The sequence below is a fragment of the Anguilla anguilla genome, chromosome 3 (genome assembly GCF_013347855.1).
Source record: "Anguilla anguilla isolate fAngAng1 chromosome 3, fAngAng1.pri, whole genome shotgun sequence".
In the NCBI taxonomy this organism is placed as follows: domain Eukaryota; kingdom Metazoa; phylum Chordata; class Actinopteri; order Anguilliformes; family Anguillidae; genus Anguilla; species Anguilla anguilla.
Window position 1 is genome coordinate 52,967,946 of NC_049203.1, and position 17,991 is coordinate 52,985,936.

Sequence of the window (17,991 nt, forward strand, 5' to 3'; positions counted from 1 at the left end):
TCGACTGAACATGTGAGGGGATGATAGCCTATGCTATCAAGTACGAAATAATTTAACAGTTTGCAATAAACGCAGTAATGTTGAATCGTGGCTTTACCATGTACAGCTTCGTCACTACACCAGCTTCCTTAAACTGTCAGCCAGGGTGACCACTCATGACAAATCTAAAGAGATTAGGAATAAATGGTTTTAACAAAGACAAAGGCCAGACAAACAATCGCTTATTGACTTGAACTATACCAGTTCAGCGAGTTAAAAGGTCATACTGAAGATGTATATATCCGACCTATTTGCACGCTTGCGCCTTCGTAATTCAATTAGATGTTTCGTTTGCCGGGACCCAGTGGAGCCAAAGGACCATTACGTGTTATTAAATGGAGCTCATATATATGCCGGATAAGCTTTACACACGTGCTTGCCTCATTGAAGCATAGGCTGCAATGGTCTCTCGGGATATTAGAAAACATCCACTGCTATAAAAATATTTCTAACAGATGTCAAAATATGGCAGTGAAATCTCAGAAAAAAAACTGATGTGGCATATTCAGGAAGTCCCTGTGGTTATCGCAAACGGCGTGTGTCTGCGCGAGAATACGCGCGTGTGTAAGTGCGTAAAAAAGATTTTTAAGCTGTGCAATGTAAACGGTTAGCTTCTAGCTATTCAGTATAGGTGCAAACTAGAATATATCGTCTTCAATACGAAGCCTACATAACACTAAAATAAAGCGCTTTATTAAATATGCAGTAGCCTATTTCTAGTAGTTGAAAGCGCAGTATTGATCAATGCCTCAATATAAACTCATTTCAACTTGATGAATACTGTAACAAATTGAGTGAGTATATATTAAAATTAACGAACACATTATGAAACACGTTTGCAAAAACAAAAACATGACAGGCTTTGAATCCTCGAACATGGCCGAGATTAATCTTTGACGTACTGTACATAACGTGGAAACATGTCTCCGCTAGATGTCAGGCGGTCCACAGAACACAGGCTGCGTTCCTTCTGGTCGCCAGGTGGCGCCTCTGCAGCGCAAGTATCCCTTCTCCTCAATCATCGAAACAACAAACCGAACAGAGCAAGCGGGGTAAAGAGAGTCCAAAACCGCCTCTGACCGCCACTTTCAAACTCGTCTGAGAAATAGCCAAGAAAAAAATACAAAAGCAAGCATCGAAAGCATTTAAAATTTGCTGAAGATCGCGACTCTTTTGGGGTTGATATCAACGACAGGGTAAGTTGTAAAATGGCGGAGAACGTTCTGGAAGTTTGTTGGTTTGTGTTTTGTTGGTAGCTTGCAAGCTAGCTAGCTTAGCTGGCTAGCTGTGTGTCGGAGGTTTGCGTTTCGGTGTCAGGAAGGGGAACGGGGAGAGACGGTGTGGTTAGCTGGCTATCGTTGTAAAATTAGCTCTATTATTTTTTTACAAGTGCCCCGGAGCTGTTGCCGAAATTGTGGATTTTGTAGGGCGGGCAATTCCTCAATTTAAAAAAATAATTTATCCCCTCACTTGCATCGGAAATGTTACAAACGTGACAGCCGCGGAGTTATTGAAACTCTCAACTCCGAGGCAAGATGGAGGACACAAGGACGAGATGTTTTCTAAAAATGGAATTATGGTTGCCGTGTGAGTTGTCAAGAAAATCATTTATGGAGTTTTAAACGAACAACTTCGGTATTTGTTTGCGTTTTAAAACTGTCATTGGCACACCGGTATGCAAAGAAGGCCAACAAATAATATTTAACAGTGAGCCAAGATGGAGAATCGGAGAACAGCTGCTGGGCTGGCTTCAAGATGGAGAATTTGAGCCCCAGAATATTTTTTTTTGCCTCACTTTCTGATTATTTTAACCTGAACATCAGTTATGTAGTCGGTGGACGTTTTTGTCATTGGTCTTATCATTGACCGTACTGATTGATTGTCCGTGTGGTGAAATGAGCGGACCGCCAGAAATAAGCTTTTATTGAAAGGAAATATGGAGGGGGTTGTTTTCATTGGCTGGCCAGCTAGCTGGCTAGCTAGCTACTTAGGTTCAGCTACCTAGCGAATATTAGCTAACGGTAGCTAGCATTGCGATTAGCCTAATTTTGCTCATGCCTTGCCCTGTATTTTGACTGTAACCCATAATCCACATTACAGTAAAATGACTGATACGTTGCCAACGTATATCATTTTGTTAACTGACTGGAGAGCCGTCATTTTAATGGAGATTAGCTTGCCAGCTAACGTCAACTAGCGAGCCGAACTGTTAGCAATTTAGTTTAAGTTGTTGATAGCTAGCCAGGTAGCTAACTGTACTGTCTACACCGACTATCGCGGCAATGTTAGCTTTGAGAACAAGCTAGCAATGAAGCAAGCAGGTACCTGGCAGTTTGCTTGAAGATAAGGCCTGAAGCTTATTTCATATTCTAACTTAAAAGTTAACAACCATAAACATTCTATCTATAAATCTGCAACTAAACGTAACGTTCCATTATTATAAATTATTTTGTTAAAGTTCCCTTGGTAGCTAATACTTCAGCTTATACGTTCTGTTGCTTTTGGCGCCACTTTTACACAAGTTGTTGCGGTTCGTATCTATTAATTCCCTATTTTTGTTAAGTCTCTTTTTTGTAGACGTCAATAAGCCTGAAGGCTACTTACATAATGAACGCTGAATGCCTAGTAGCGAAATAACGAATAATATGCCTTTCGCTCAACCTAGCACGTTGCATGCATGAGGCTAACGTTACAGTAGAATAAGGTTATGCTCCAACACGTCGGCATAAGGTAAATAGCGTTATCTATCTAGGCATTTATATGTTTGATATGCTGAAAGTAGTATAGGAGTGTATGTCTGTTACCTTAAATTAGTGATAACTTTGGGTCCTTCGGATCCTTTTATGTCAAATTTTAAGCCTTTCAGTTGCCGTTAGTCTATTTAGCAGCATGCTCTGAAGTTAATTAACTCAGTTCATTTGATAGCTAGTGTTTATTCGGCTAAGTTACAGAAACGTTAGTTCGATATTATTTACCCACCGCTATTTATAAACAGGCTAGATACGAACAGATTAATTTCATTGCTATGCAGCCAGGTACGTTTAAAATTGTTTTACATAGCTAGGCTTTCAGGGGATACTTTATTTACGTTAGCAATCTGCATGGTTCGCAGGTTACTAGCTTGCTAGCATGCAGAAATCAACTAATCTCGGTTCGATTTAAGTTTTGGCAACGTGTCAAGGCAAGTTGCGCTCCACTTGTTTGTCCTTATAAATACTTAAATATTTACAATCCACATTTGACGGAAATGATTTACGCATTCAACTACTTTTTCAAGTGCATTTTCTTTGTCATAATACATATTACTTGACTTCTGATTAAGCCACACCCTGTTCATGCTTTGAAACGGTCATCGTTAGGAAAGGCGGGTTGATTTACCCCAGCCACTTCCTTAACCGGGATTTTTTGTTGTTGTTTGAGCCGATTTAATGTTACACGCATCTTTGACGCGCAGGCATGATTTCATCCCTGTTCATTGTGTCATCTAATGCGTGCATTCTTAGAAATACCCGCCATAATATTTAATTCCCGGTTGCTTTTAAAATGCGTCATTATAGCAGCTATGGCCGGAGTCTGTTGCTTGCTGCTCCTGCTGTTTCGGCTTGTTTACGTCTGCAAATATTAATGGTTTCGTGTGATTGGTTGAGGCGAAGAAGCAGGGACTACGGGGCAGCTCCTTATTTGGAGCTAGAAGGCAGTACTTGCCGCTTGCAATTGTCCCATGTTTCTTAGAAACGGGGGAAACGAAAGCCAATAAGCAGACTGAAGTACGTGACGGACGCGAAGTGGCGTTCAACACGCCCGTCTGTTTTATATCCAGCCATGGCTATCTTTCGCTCAGCTCCGACTTCATTAAAGCAAAGCAAACCTGTAATTGTACACCATGTGTAAGTTCTATTTAACCTCAGGAGTACATCAAATTTGCATTGTTTCTGTGTAATTATAGGCTAGAAAATTTGTAGATTAAATTTAATGCAGACATTCAGCATAACTGCCGTTTCCAGTGGTTTGATGTGTTTTAAAAAACCATTCACTAATGGGCTGTAATGAACGTGCGATGAGAACTCCTGCTTTTTCCTGAGCACTGATGCAAACTTTTACATTTAGTGATTCACGTTCAGATATGATAGTGTTTAAAATGTTTTGTTGCACCGCAAATTAGTTGTCATAATCTACAAGTAGTTATCCTACTTTTCATTAGTAGTATTGTTACAATAACAATGGCACTACTACCATCGACAACCGTAATTATAATCGTGCAATTAAAGCACAGTATTAAAATAACAATGGAATTACAGTAACAACAGTATTTTATCTGCCAGTCCAGATAAATTTGTATTTTTTTAAATTACTTGTTTTCTGATTCTTAACACTTTAAGATCACAGATATGTGATAGACTGTTCATACTTAAGTATTCTAATTCAGATGTTGTTTATAGAAAGGAGTTTTAGAACACTTGGTTAAATTCTTTTGGGGGGAGGAGGAACATTTAAAAAAAAAAAAACCCTATTCTTCAAAGGCTTAAGGGCAGTACTTCACCTCTGGAAGATACATTCAGAATTCTAAGGTGAGGTGTTAGGTACAGTCAGAATTCTAATGTCTTAGTTAAATAGTGAACAAGATTTGTCTGGTAGACCAAGTTTGAAAGTATAAACCAGCAGCCTAAATTGGAAGTCTTGTAGCTTCACAGAGATTTACATAACATCCCTGTGAGTTCAGTCTCTCATCATCCGTGTTTAGAAATGATTGGTTTCAAGCTCCATTATCTGCTCCTCACACCACCACAGTACCAAAAGAGATCGGAAGGATTTTGGTGCTGTATTTTCAGGCAGTATTTGGTACCCAAAGAAGACTGAGGTCAAAATGTGGAAAGCTCTTCTGTGTTCTGTATTTGCTATGATTTTTTTATTTTCAAGCCTTTATTAAAAGGGCCTTTTCATTACTAAGGTCTGAGTTTGACCCGAGAAATCAGTGTACTTAAAATCCTGAAAATTAATTAGAACTTAGAGTGGTCTTACAAAAACATTGTAAGTGGACAATTTTAAAATTTATTTTATAATGTTTAGATTTTGTTAGTTGCGACTCACGTCCAAATAAATTTATGGCAGAATTAAAAATGAGTTTTTTTTTTAAACAAATGTTCAGATGACCCTGATTTTCATGTTCAGTTTGTAAATGGGTCTTGCTGTGTGTTATGCAGGTGTAAAATATTTTCTTCCCTTTGGTTTTCAGTACTATTTTTTCACATAAAACTTATCTAATGTTCTATCACTATTCCTGACATTGATTCCCGAGTAATATTTTCAAAGGAAATCATCATTGTTTTAGATTTGATTGTTCATGTTTTTATTTTTATTTTATATCTCCTAACCAAAGAAAAGAGCAATACATTTATAACATACAGTTAATTTGAGTACACAAAGGGTTCCCTCGAAGTGTTTCAAGCGAAAGCTACATGTAATAGTGGATTTTAAACTGAACCCATGGTGATTGGAAATGGACAATGATGCCCCTTCACATGACATGCTAAAAAAGCACAGCCTGAGATGGCAGGTTTCTGAGACTTAAACTATAATAAACCAGTATTCAAGTAGGTGCTTCAGTTTTATATAATGATTTATAGTCATATACAGAAAGCAGGTACACATACTTAGTTAGGCCTTGGTTTAAAAAAAAAAAAAAAAAAAATTTTTATAGCCATGGATGCATTCCAGCTACAAGTTTGTGTTGAAGCAGTGAAGATTATTTAATGAGTCTTTTAAAGGCTGGGAGCAGTCAGCCCCGTCTTTGACCTCAACTTTTTTTTTAGGTCGATAAAAGCATGAAAACAGAATACGTCCTATCGAAGAAATCTTATTCAGGAATCTCAGTTAACTAACTTCTGCCCACATAATTTCATTACGCTATACTACGAGACACACTGTGTGTAGCTCCTCATTTTTTAGAAAGAAAACATTTGAGTCACCTAAAGAATGCAAGCTAGCATGATTCACGCTGCAGCCATTGCCTCGCGGAATAGTATGCCCGGTGCGTCCCTGCACAAGGCCCAGTGATGGCGTGGCTTTCCTTGGTGAGGGAGGGAGGGAGGGAGCGAGGGAGGGAGGGAGATCTGTATTGCTGAAAGGGGAGGGCAGCTGGAGTTCACACAGCTGAGTGTAGGTATGAAGCTGACTGCAGCATGCCCTGCCACTGCTGCTGCGCACCCAGATAATAATCCAGCGCAAGCTTCTGATTGGCCCAGATCATTCTCCCTGGAACAGTCACCTCACGACAAACTCAAGTACCTCATTCACGCCCAATTCATAAAATAGTGTTTGCCTCTAGAGTCAAGTAGAATCAGATTTTGCTGCGTGCAGTCCTCTGCGCGGATGGGAGGGCACCCCCTTTGTCTCTTTTTGCCACAGTTGTTCCAGGAGAGCAGTGGGTTAGTTCTGAGCTTTCCCAACGTTTATCTTCAGGCCCCTTAAAATGACCCCTCTGGTCCCTGGGTGCCCTAACCAGAATAAAATGGAAGCTTGACTGCTTAATGCAAGGTCTCCTACATGTTGCAATGCGGTGGCTGCTTATGATGTCATTATATCATGGAACGATACTAAATTAATGTTTAGTACAATGTAAATGTGAAATAAATTGCTCAGATCAAACTTATTGGTATTGAAAAATATGGTGGCCGATATGATTACGCAAGAAATACACGTCAGATAGGTGATGCATTTCATGCACATGATGAAAATAAAATAATGTGATAATTGAATGTGCAAAAAGGAACCTAAAGTTTGGGAACCTCTGGGCTTGGTGGCTAACACTCTATTTGTTAAATTGCTGGAGGAGGTGATGTTATCCTTGTACTCTGGTTTTTGCTGCTGAGAAAAAAACTTCTGTGGGCTTGCTCTTCTGCCCCCTTATGAACAGATAACTACAGGATCTTACACAAGGAATATTTTAAGATTAGTGCATTGTGTAACTGGAAAAAGTATCAATGTACATCACATGGAGTGCTTGCAGTTGTTCAACTTAATGTGGTTTGATCACCATGGTTTATTGAAGGTGACTGTTATATTATGTTCTCACTGATGCAAACTTAATACGGCTTGTCCTGTTACAGCAACATAACTAACGTTAGCGTTGTACAGCTGAGAATTGAACTTAGTTTGTACCAGTGATGGTTATGTTAAACCTAATGTTATTTAACTAATCTGCATGTCATTCGTGGATTTAAAATGTGTCATCGTATTTCATAAGTGCGGAAACCTCCTCCATCAGTGGCCAACTAAGAATTGAGCAGTGTTATTTGGTGTCTAACCCCTATAAACTTAAAAGCAAAGAAAGAAAAAACAACTATGTTGGTGTTAATGCTTGGCCTTCCATAGCACTTCCTGACCCTGCTAATATAGCCGTTCCAGTGGTCTTGAGAGGACAAGGCCTGGAAGCATCTCGCCATTTATGCATGAAGAACCTCTGTTGGCATTGGTCAATACGACTTTAAAGATCCAGGAAACTGCAATTTGAATTCTTTGCTATTGTGTTGTTTTTGTCATTTTTCACATTCACAAATGGCCCAGAAATAAAATGAAAATGATACTTGCAAAAAAAATGTAAAATAGCCTCTGCAGGGATAGGCTTGCTTTCCCCCTTGGCTAAACGGCAGGTTTTCAGTGGGTGGGATTACTGGGCACAATGTACGTCACTAAAACGGTAAGCCTGGCAAAATCCTTTTTACTTGTAATATGTAAATGATGCCTTTGCCACTTTGGTGCAGGCAAGCTAAGTTGGGAACGCCTAGGCATTGCACCTTCTCTGAATGCAGAAAAACCAAGATGCTTTTTTCTTCTCCAAAACAAACTACTATCTACAAAAAGAATAGCTCTTTGTTTAAAAGCTAGTGCTGGTGCATGGTGTGGTACCTTCCCTCCATTCACCTCCCTCTGAACTGTTGCTGCTAGTGATACTCCCGGTTGTTGCAGTTGTCAAGTGATGGATCGGTAAGTAGGCATCCCGTTGGCTAGTGATAATTAAATAGCCTTCAAGCTTGGATATGTGGAATTGAAGTCTTTCTTTATTTGGGTGTAATGTCCAGAATTTGAGTCTAGTCTAATGTTTTGTACAGTAGTTCAGTGTTACAACCTTATTACACATGGATTGATCTGCAGTTGAAGCCTAGCTTATATTGCTTTCTTTCGTGTTGTCTGGTTGTCTAATGTTACTGCATGGGGCAGCCTGCTCCAACCTAGCGATGAGGAACGGTTTACGTATGACCTGTCTCACGGATATGAATGTTAATGAGCTCAGGATACACGCCCACCCTGCCCTTGTCTGCTGAACTGTCTAATAGTGTTTATTACTATTTAATGGTTTTAATTCAGTTAAACACTTGAAATAAATATAAAGAACACAATTTTCAATTCTGGGGAATATAAGCACAACCAGTTTCTTAGGCCTTTAATTTCTGAGCCTGCCAAAGAGTAAAGATGGAATACAAGAATCATTTGAGCTTCTGTATGATGAATGAAGGATACACATGCCCTTTTTGCAATTTTTAGAATTCAAACACTGGGACATGTATTTGCTAATTTGATGCAATTTATAAAATGGTTTCTTTTTCTGTGAGGAAGCAAAATGAGGCTATTCAGTTATTAGCAATACAGCTGTGGTTTCTGCTTTCCCTTGATATGTACTCTCTTGCTAGCAAGCATAGAGTGTTGCTTGTTATCTTACTGTTTGCTCCATGTTTTAATTAATGATATTGTTACAGAAGAAAATAAAATTTCAGCCAATTTGCATCGATTAGCCAGCCATTTAAAGACCTCATCTAGCTAAGCTTCATTTTCCGAAGAAGCTGTCTATTCTTGGAGAGTCAAATTTGTGGCAGATCCTCAAACCCATGAAATGCAAATTGTGAAAGTTCAAGGTCGTTTCTATGGGCAACTGTTATTTTGTATTAATGGCACAGGATGGATTACAAATGTTTCTCTCACGATTTTGTTTCAAATTGTAGTGAGCTACACATCTAACAGTAAGAACGTTGGAAAAAATTTGTAGATGTACAAAAATATCGGGGTTGTATCGGTAAGCTAAGTTTCTGACCAATATAATGGACCAGTATGATGCAACACGTGTGCCAAGGAAGCTATGTATTTGATGCAACACCGAAGCTGTAAATTGAGTGAAAATGTTAAAAAAGTAGCCCAATCACAGTCATCTGAGCCTCTTATTTATGTTTAATTAGTCATTTTTACTAGCCAAATTCAGCTGAGCTATACAAAGACTTGGTAGCCCTGTAGACTCCTACTTTCTGTTTAACAGTAAAGCAATATATGAAAATTGTGTTGTACCGCTAAAATGAGTCACATTGACATGCTTATCTACTTGTGGAAACTTGGTTGTTTGAATTTGTGTTGTAATGTAAAATTATCAGAATTTTGATCTTGTGCACCCATAACAGTCTGACACCAGCAGCACTAAATGGTCCACAAAAGGCAGTGGAAATGGCCAGACCTGCAAGTTGATCAGTTGGCTAAGTGTAGCATAAGCAGCCATGAATATGATGAATTTGCGATGATGATGAACAGGGTCTGAAACTAGCACCTGACCACCTGCCGAATGCGGGTAGATTATGTCAGTGTTTGGCGAATGGGACCAACTTACCAGACACATTGGCATGTGGAAATCTACGGAAGGCTAAATGTGCCAAAATGAAATAATTAAGTAAATAGGGGCGACATAGCTCAGGAGGTAAGAGCGGTTGTCTGGCAGTCGGAGGGTTGCTGGTTCGATCCCCGCTCTGGGCGTGTCGAAGTGTCCCTGAGCAAGACACCTAACCCCTAACTGCTCTGGTGAATGAGAGGCATCAATTGTAAAGCGCTTTGGATAAAAGCGCTATGTAAATGCAGTCAATTTAAATTGAAAAATATGGAGTTCTATGACAGTGATCCTGTTGAATTTCGTAATTACATGTTGCATTTCCAAATGGTTTTTTTCATTTCATAATGACACTTTCCCGAATTACTTATTTTCAAATGGCGTTTTTATTTCCAGACACCCGTTTTCATGTCAAAATGAGACTTTTTGAAACAAGAATGGGGTGGGGTTACTCATGGTCATTGGTCGTTCACACATTCTGGCAAAAGCAGCAGCACAGAAAATATCAATCTGCATGTTAAAATTATAGTATAGTCCGATAAGCCCTGGGTCTGAGGCTATAGCTATTACTTTTTCTAGCCACTCCCCACGCATTCATTCTCCACATAGGCTGCAAATAGCTCAAATAATAAATAATGCATCCACAACAATATTGAATGAGTACAAATACTTTATGGGAATGAAAGCAAGTTGTGAAAACAAAATGCACACGTTAAGCTTCATCATGACAAGTAAAGTGATGCCTCGTTAGTCAGTCTTCTAGAAAGGTCAAACAAAAGAAAAGTAGACACTCAAAGAAATGGCACTCACGATAATAAATTGGTAGAATATGATGAAAATCTTTGAATACAATTACACTGGTGAATTTAGCCTGGGATTACGACATTAGCCACTTGGCTCACTACCTAGCAAACATCAGCTGAACTGGTTAAGAACACCTTTGATTAAGAGCCTGTTGCTTGCTAGCTAGCGAAGCTAATGCTGCTGGCCCTCCCACTCACAGTTACTGGCTAGGCTACCAGGGTCAATGAACTGACTGCATTGCTGTCTCCTGGAACACAGTCAGAAACTAGAAGCTAGTTTTAATTTGCGACAAGCAAATGACAGTGCTGTTTTCGATGCAGCACTCAAGAGTTTGCTTAACTTTTTATTCATTATTCAACTGGCTTTAGCTAGTTAAGAACACCTTCCAGTAAGAGTGTAATGCTTGCTAGGTAGGTAGCAAGCTAGCAGAGCTTATGCCAGTAGCTGCACTATTTTAGGTAGTTTAGCTAGTGGCTACTGTTAGGTAGTCGATACCGCTTTAGCAGGTGTTACGACCATAGACATGCGTGTATATTTAATGCTCTATGATTACGACCATAGAAATACATATTTAACTAGACAGGAACTAACCTGAGCTTGATTCCCTAGGATCAGTATATATGGTGCCAAAATGAAATAAATAATATAAAAGAACAAATATTGTAATTACTATTGTTTGTTCATTGTGCAACCTTGCAACTGCACCTTTGTATATATGTGATGTGATTATGAATGGAACGCCCTCACCATCCTGCCGACCAGGATCAAGTCAGACAGGCCCCAAAATACAATCAAATGCGTTTGGCCAGTTTTAAGGGTTAATCTTCCAATGCAGGTTTTTTATTTTGATTCAGCCAGATCAACCATATACCCATAATGATTCACCTTATTCTTATAAGGTTTGAAAGACCAGCAAACTAGAATACGTGTGGCCTGAAAGGAAGGCCATCAGTATTGAACTTCTACCCCAGGGCTATCTCATGTTAAAGCTTTCATGGTTGATCATTTTTTTTGCTTGTGTTGACTGTCTCACATAATTGACGGAACACACCTCTAGTATAACACGATTACAAGATTTAAGATCCGGTTTCCTTTATCTTTAAATAAATTGAAATCTATTATGTACACAATCATTTTCCGTTTTTCAGTAGAAATTCAAGCAGTGGCTTTTCCTTCACGGCTTGCACCTGCACGTGTACAATAAAGCCTTTTTCCATCATGGGTGCTCTTGTTGCTGTTGGTGTTATTCAGAGATTAAATCATCTGACTTTTTGAAACGTTTGGAATCAGGGACAAGGCCTTGGCACAGCCTGCAAGCATACTTGCCATACATTAAATGGCCCTACCTCATGCCACTGTATTTTTCTCTCAGATTTTTCCTATTTTATTCTAACAGTACACGTTCCCTCTTTCATGCGTTTACTTGTGTAGTATTTAGTGAGGTTTAAATATATTTCGTCTTTTTGCTGTCACTGTGAAACATGGGCTTATGGGCAAAATGTGCCCAGCTATTATGTCTTTCGGCGTTGGTCTTGTGTCTCCCGGAGTTATGGAAGAGGGAGAGGACAGCACATAATGGAGTGGCTGGAAGAAATCGGCCTTTTCACAGGGACCTCTTAATACTGTCGCGCTCTGATGTTCCCAGGTTCTGACGAGGCGTAGATTGTTACATGATGGTGGAGGGAAAGGTTCTTGCTGAGATTGGTAATGTTTTGTGTTTAGTTTAATTATTAATAATATATGAACATTTCAGAATTTTACCAAGATTATTTGACAGTGCCTATCCTAAATGTAAGCAATTCAGTAATTTTAATTGACTTGTGATTTCTCATTAAATATTAATTGAAATATGAATTCTTTGGTTGCCTCTTTATTGTGCATGTAAATTCATGTTTGAAAATAGTTTAGTAAATAAAACTGAAAACATTTTGATGCCAAATTTTTGCATGCTTTAACGTTCCTGTTTTTAGTAATACTTTAGCCTCATCAGTTTTGGTTCATTTGACCACCTCTATGGAATGATGAGTATTAGAAGTTTACCTGTGTGCATTTTAATGAAAAAGTTCACATTACTGAAGCATTTTGCTACTTTCTTTGTTGTGTTTTTACATATATATAAAAAAACAATGATAAACATTTTAGTCCCGCCTCAGGTATCCCCATCGGGTAGGTAATTATGAGCTATATAAATTCCCAAATTAATTAATTTCATAGCTTACAAACTAACATTAGTTTGCTTATGTTAACTAGCAGTGCATCCAGAAATGAATGGGTCATAACCATTAGCAAGGTAATTTAGTATCTCTAATGTTAAGTAATGGTTATATTAAGGTGACCGTTATTCCATAAATTATCGTTCAGGTAAAACATTAAACCAGCCAGTCTCAGAGTTTGTTACACTGTCTTACCGCCTGTTTCTTCAGAATCCTTGGTTGTAATGCGGTTGTAATCTGTCTGTCCTGATGCAGTGCATGCTCAAAATTTGTATTTGCATTCATACCATAGATTTGAGAATGCAACAGCAATTGCATGGCAATGCAGCTGAAAGCCATTTGCGCTGTACAAATTGTATCAATTGAGTTTCCCAGAATAAAACTGGTATTCTGTCATTTACTGTGAGGGTCCGGTGCGTACTGAGTAGAATTGCTTCACATTCCTGGTGCCATTTTATATAATGTGGCAGGAAAAAGCTGCTTTTAGCCTAAATATTGCTAGTTTGATCCATTAACAAACTATGACCAGGAATTAGTTGGCTTTGGCCCACAACAGTGGGATGGGCTTAATTTTGCTGTTCCTAGTGCTCCATTAGCACCCCCTGGCTACACACCAATCCCTTCATGCAAGCGGATGTCCGTAGTCGCGCACCTCTCTCCTGACCAGTATAGACTTACCTGCTGCAGGTGCTGGTCACTAACTGAAGGTTATGAATATACCCATGCTGCACCCTCTGTTTGTTTGTGTAAACAGTGGTCTGGATTACATGCAAGTGTGTGTGATAGTAGTGTGATGTATTCATGCACCTGCATGAATACATCTGTTGATTGAGTTGAGACTGATAAGGTTGTGAGCAGTCAGAGGTCAAAGGGAGGTAAGCTGGTACACATTTAACAGACTGAATTTAAAGCAATTTAATTGGTCAAACACGGGTGTACAACTAAAGCTAAAAAATCTTCACAATTTATTTCTTATTCAGTGAATTTTTGAAACGGTAGAACGTGTTCATTTGCTTGCTTTTCCATAGCTCAGAGATGGCTGTGTTCATAGGGAAATGAGTCCCATCTGAGGCATATTACTGTCATCCCATGTAAATTAAGACCCAGCCCATTTGAGACGCAAGAGCTGATGTGCTTTGTGTCATGACATGACTCTTATTAACCAACCGCGGTGCACTTTGTCCTTAACTCTGAGCATCAAGACACGTGTCTTCATTTCTCAGCGGTATTGTTTGCTTGGCGGAGTGCCGGACTCCTGGTGCCTGTGAAATGGGAGGACCGCGCGCGTAAGCTGGTTAGTCAGAGCTAATGGGGAAAATGCATTAAACGGGGCTCGTTGTTTGAGAAGTCAGTGAAGGCTGCAGTGTTTCCAGCTGAAGCACATGGTTCCTCTGTCCCGCTGTCGCTCTCTTACCCAGTAGTCCCCACGTCGTGCCGGTGCAAATGAGTCCAAGTCAAATTACCTGAAGCCCAGCCTTCCTAATTGCCTTTGATTCGGTGAGGGACATCGTTTGTAAAACGTGAGCTGGCAGACATAAGCTCTGTTATTCGCGGTGAAAAGAAGCCAGAGGAGTTCAGTCAAGGTAACCCCAGCGTCTACGGTTGAGCCCGCCAATCTTGTCGAGTGTCCTTCATTTGCTTTTTTTTTTTGGCTCTGTTTATTATTTACTCGTACGCCTTAGTCAACACACCGGCCCTCTTCATTTCCCCCCCATCCTGCCTCTCATGCTGACTGGGAAAACAATGCTAGAGTTAATTATTTAGCACTGACTCTCAGAATATTGGCTTTAACCCACCGAGCGGACTCCCAATTTGAAGGCTGTGATTTTGGATGTTGACTCTGGGACTTTCTGCTTCTAGTCCTCATTACCTCTGGCTGAGGTGATGCTCATGAAAGCGTTCGTAAGGAAAGCATCAGTAATAAGAGTTTGTGTCCGTGCTGGAAAATGCGTAGAACGGCGGGCCCATTTCGCGTCGGAGGGAACGCGCGACCGTCTGGCTCGTCCTCTAGCGCGCTGTGCGTGTCGCCGTGCGCGCTTCCTGTTGACGCCAGCCGCAGCTGCCGGAAGGCGCACCTGCCGCGGCGACCGAGCCCTGGCAGAGCGCCGTTTCGTTGGCTTGATGAAGGCAGGTGGCGTTCGCGTGCTTCGTGGGTCACAGGTGTACCGTTCTCCAGCGCCGTGCGGGGGGGCGGACCGAAAAGCAGGTGACATCGACTGCTCCGAAAACGGGAGAAAGCGGGGTCCTGCACGTTGCGTTTCTCAGTATCTTAAAACGACGTTAGGGAGTTTTTATATAGCTTGTTCACACAATGTCACAAAGCCCGCTACCCTTTTGATCTCTGCGTTTTGATTGGCTCTTGGTCCTGTGGCTGGCCTCTTCCTGAAATGTGTGTCCCAGGCGTCAGTCAGCATCTCTGGGAGGTACTCGGTTACGAAACGGGAAGCAGGCTGCTGTCCAGCGGAAGGTGAAGCCAGAGGGAGTATGATAACAATGAGGTTAATGGCCCAAGATGGATTCCCTTGTTCCCTTCTTTGATTTAGGTCTGTCAGCTAAATCACTGAAACCCTCTTCCTTCCCTCCTGCGGTAGTTTTGATGAATAATTATGTCGCAGGAGATCAGTAATGAGCGCTGGCTTTCTCAGAGGTTGGGCAGGGCTGGTATGTGAGAGGCCCGTTCGTCTCGTTTGAAAGAGGACTCGGGGATTCGCCGGAATGCGCGGAGCTTACCCGAGGGATTTGAACCCGAGGCCTGGCAGGGTTTTGGAGGGGTTTTTTCTGTGTGCCCGTCTGAGACTACGCTGGCGCAGAGGCCCCCGGTGGCCCCGCTCTCCCTGCAGGTGTCCCCGCCGCTCTCTGCACGGGGCCCTCTCCGCCGAGCCGGCCTGCGTTCCTGTGGTTACGCGCTACACGCTCTCCTGACCGCAGCGGTTTACCAGGCCCCTTTCCTCCTCTGCTGCGCGCAGGCTGCACGTGCGCGGCTGCCGCCTGCGACCCAGCGTCTCGGTTAAGACTTTTCCATCCCGAGGCGCTCGGGCCCCCAAGACGTCCGCCGTGATTAATATTCGCGGTCGGAAAGCTTTAGTTAAATTTTTTTTTTCTCCCTCTTATTTTCTTTTTTTTCTCTCTCTCTCTCTCTCTATCTGAAAGGACGGCCACAGTTTTGCTGGCTTGGAAGGGCCGAGCCGTAGCCGGTGCTATTTGCCTCCTTCGTTCTCCGTGCTGAGCGCGCGGCGTCCGCGCTCGTGACCGTTCCGGAATGTTCCGGCTGAACCTTGTCCTGCGTGGGCCTGACTCGGGAGAATGGGGTCCGGTCTTCTGTTCCTGCTTGACACGTACATGGCGAGGGCACCGCGGAGAGACCTCAGGGTACATGCTGAAAGTGTGCCTGCAGGCTGAAGGAACAAAAGAATCATCTCGTATTGCATGGATAAAATCACAGAATCGACCTGTGCTTGGGACACTGAAATGAGAGGAACAGAGAAGCCGAAATGAAATAATAACCCCGTGTTTAGATAGTGAAACTGAACGCTGTCGCGGGGTGTAAAACGACACTAGCAATGAGCCTGTGTTAGCAAAGTGAAATTGCATTGTGGCTGTCAGCCTTCACTGGGGATGGGGCGGGATAGCATGTGCTGTGAAAAGACTGAGCCTGGCTGGAGTAACTGACCCTGTCTGCTAATAAAGCTGAGAGTGGTCTTGTCCCTGAGGCTTCAGACCCCTGAGGGCAGGCTGCAGCGGGAGAGCGAAGTGACACAGTCTGAGTGCCTGTGTCGTTTTAGCCGTAGCGCTGTCGACGCAGCGGCGGACCGAGTCAGACGCTGCTCCTGAGGCGAAGCTGCAGCACACGCACGCGGTCTCGCCATGCGCCTGCGCCGCCCGCCCGTCCGTCATCCAGCCCGAGCCCTGGAGGAGCGCGGCCTGGGATATTCTGTTACGCCAGCACTCCAGTGCTAAAGCCGGCGCGTGAAAGCCGCGTGCGCGTCACCTGGCCTCTGTGTGTTCCCAGGGCCCCTTCATGTTCACCGCCCTACGAAGCTGATTCCCAAGCGCGTGACACAGCGTGGAAGACGGCTTACTGTCGCCGCTACTGTACTAGCTCTACTTGTTCCACCTCCATCTCTCTCTCTGCCTCTCTTTCTATCCAGTTTGATAGAGAAATATGCTTCTAGTCTCGTTGAGAAGCACTACTTGCCCTCCTGACTGCCCGGGCTACAAAACCACTACGCTGTTTTGGGTGGCGGTGTTGCAGTCTTTAGCTTGGGCTTTTCTCTATAGCTTCAGCATGATATTACACAGCAATAAGACTGTAAACTTCATTTGTTTCAATGAAGCAGCATCATCTGCAGTTCAAGAATAAGCCAAAATAACTGAGTTAGTGAGCTGCTGTACATCTTGGACCAAGCTGATGGTGCTTTTCATTTCTATGTGAGCTGCTTATTAGATTGCCACAAGCTAACGTTTGTACTTGGGTAGCTAATAGAATTGAAGTTTTTCTTGCTAGTTGGTATGTCAGTGTTATTTGATTACATGCATGTTTTGGATTACTGCAAAGTGCATCACTTCTTAAATTTCCTCAGTTTGGGGTCTTTTGGGGAATCTTAAAAAAACTAGAACTTTACCTGTTATGAGTAGTGAGCACACAGTTGTGTGGAACAAATGGGCATTTTCACAGTTGCGGTATATGCGCCTCCGGCTGTCCCTGATGCCAGCAGTGACGCAGGCACCGTCATATTGGCACGTTGCGGATGGGCTGGGAGTACTCCATATGCATTTTGGCATCAGAACAACAGCATGGTGCCGTAACTGCCATTCGTCAGAGTTGCTGGTTCAGTAATGAATTTGTGCTCTGAGAACAAGTTCCGTTTTAGACTTTGCATACTCAAAAAATGGCTTTCCCCTAACCTACAAAGATTAGATTGTACCATGTGGTTAACAGGGAGATGAAGTTGCGTATCTTTCTGTAATAAATTACATATATAATGTGAGTGTATAAATATATATTATTACTTCTGTGTACACATGCTTAATGATTTATACGTACGTACATATATATACATATATATGTGTGAGTGTATAAATATATTATTTATACATGTATGGTGAAGTGTGTAATCTCTTCAGAATCTCATTTTTGCTCTATGGGAAAGGAGATTAAAAAGTTCACATGCGGGCTTCTGGAGAATTGATCACCTGTAGCTTTAAGAGAAGATCTCCTGAATCGGGTTGTAGCCACAGCCTGGGATGCGGCGTGTAGATTAGCAGCAGAGAATGATAGCGAGGCACCACGGCTCA

General features: G+C 41.9%; 1 protein-coding gene across 2 annotated transcripts in view; it reads left to right on the forward strand.

The window, feature by feature from the left end:
* The first annotated feature begins 1,035 nt into the window (after positions 1-1,035).
* Positions 1,036-17,991, forward strand: part of stag2b (stromal antigen 2b) — a 38,623-nt gene continuing 21,667 nt past the window's right edge. The window contains exon 1 of one of the 2 annotated variants that reach the window (XM_035411290.1): positions 1,036-1,235. The gene's annotated coding sequence lies outside the window, so the exon portion shown is untranslated. Of the gene's footprint in view, positions 1,236-1,342; positions 1,627-17,991 lie in introns of those variants that run through there. The other variant, XM_035411291.1, reaches the window with a different exon arrangement.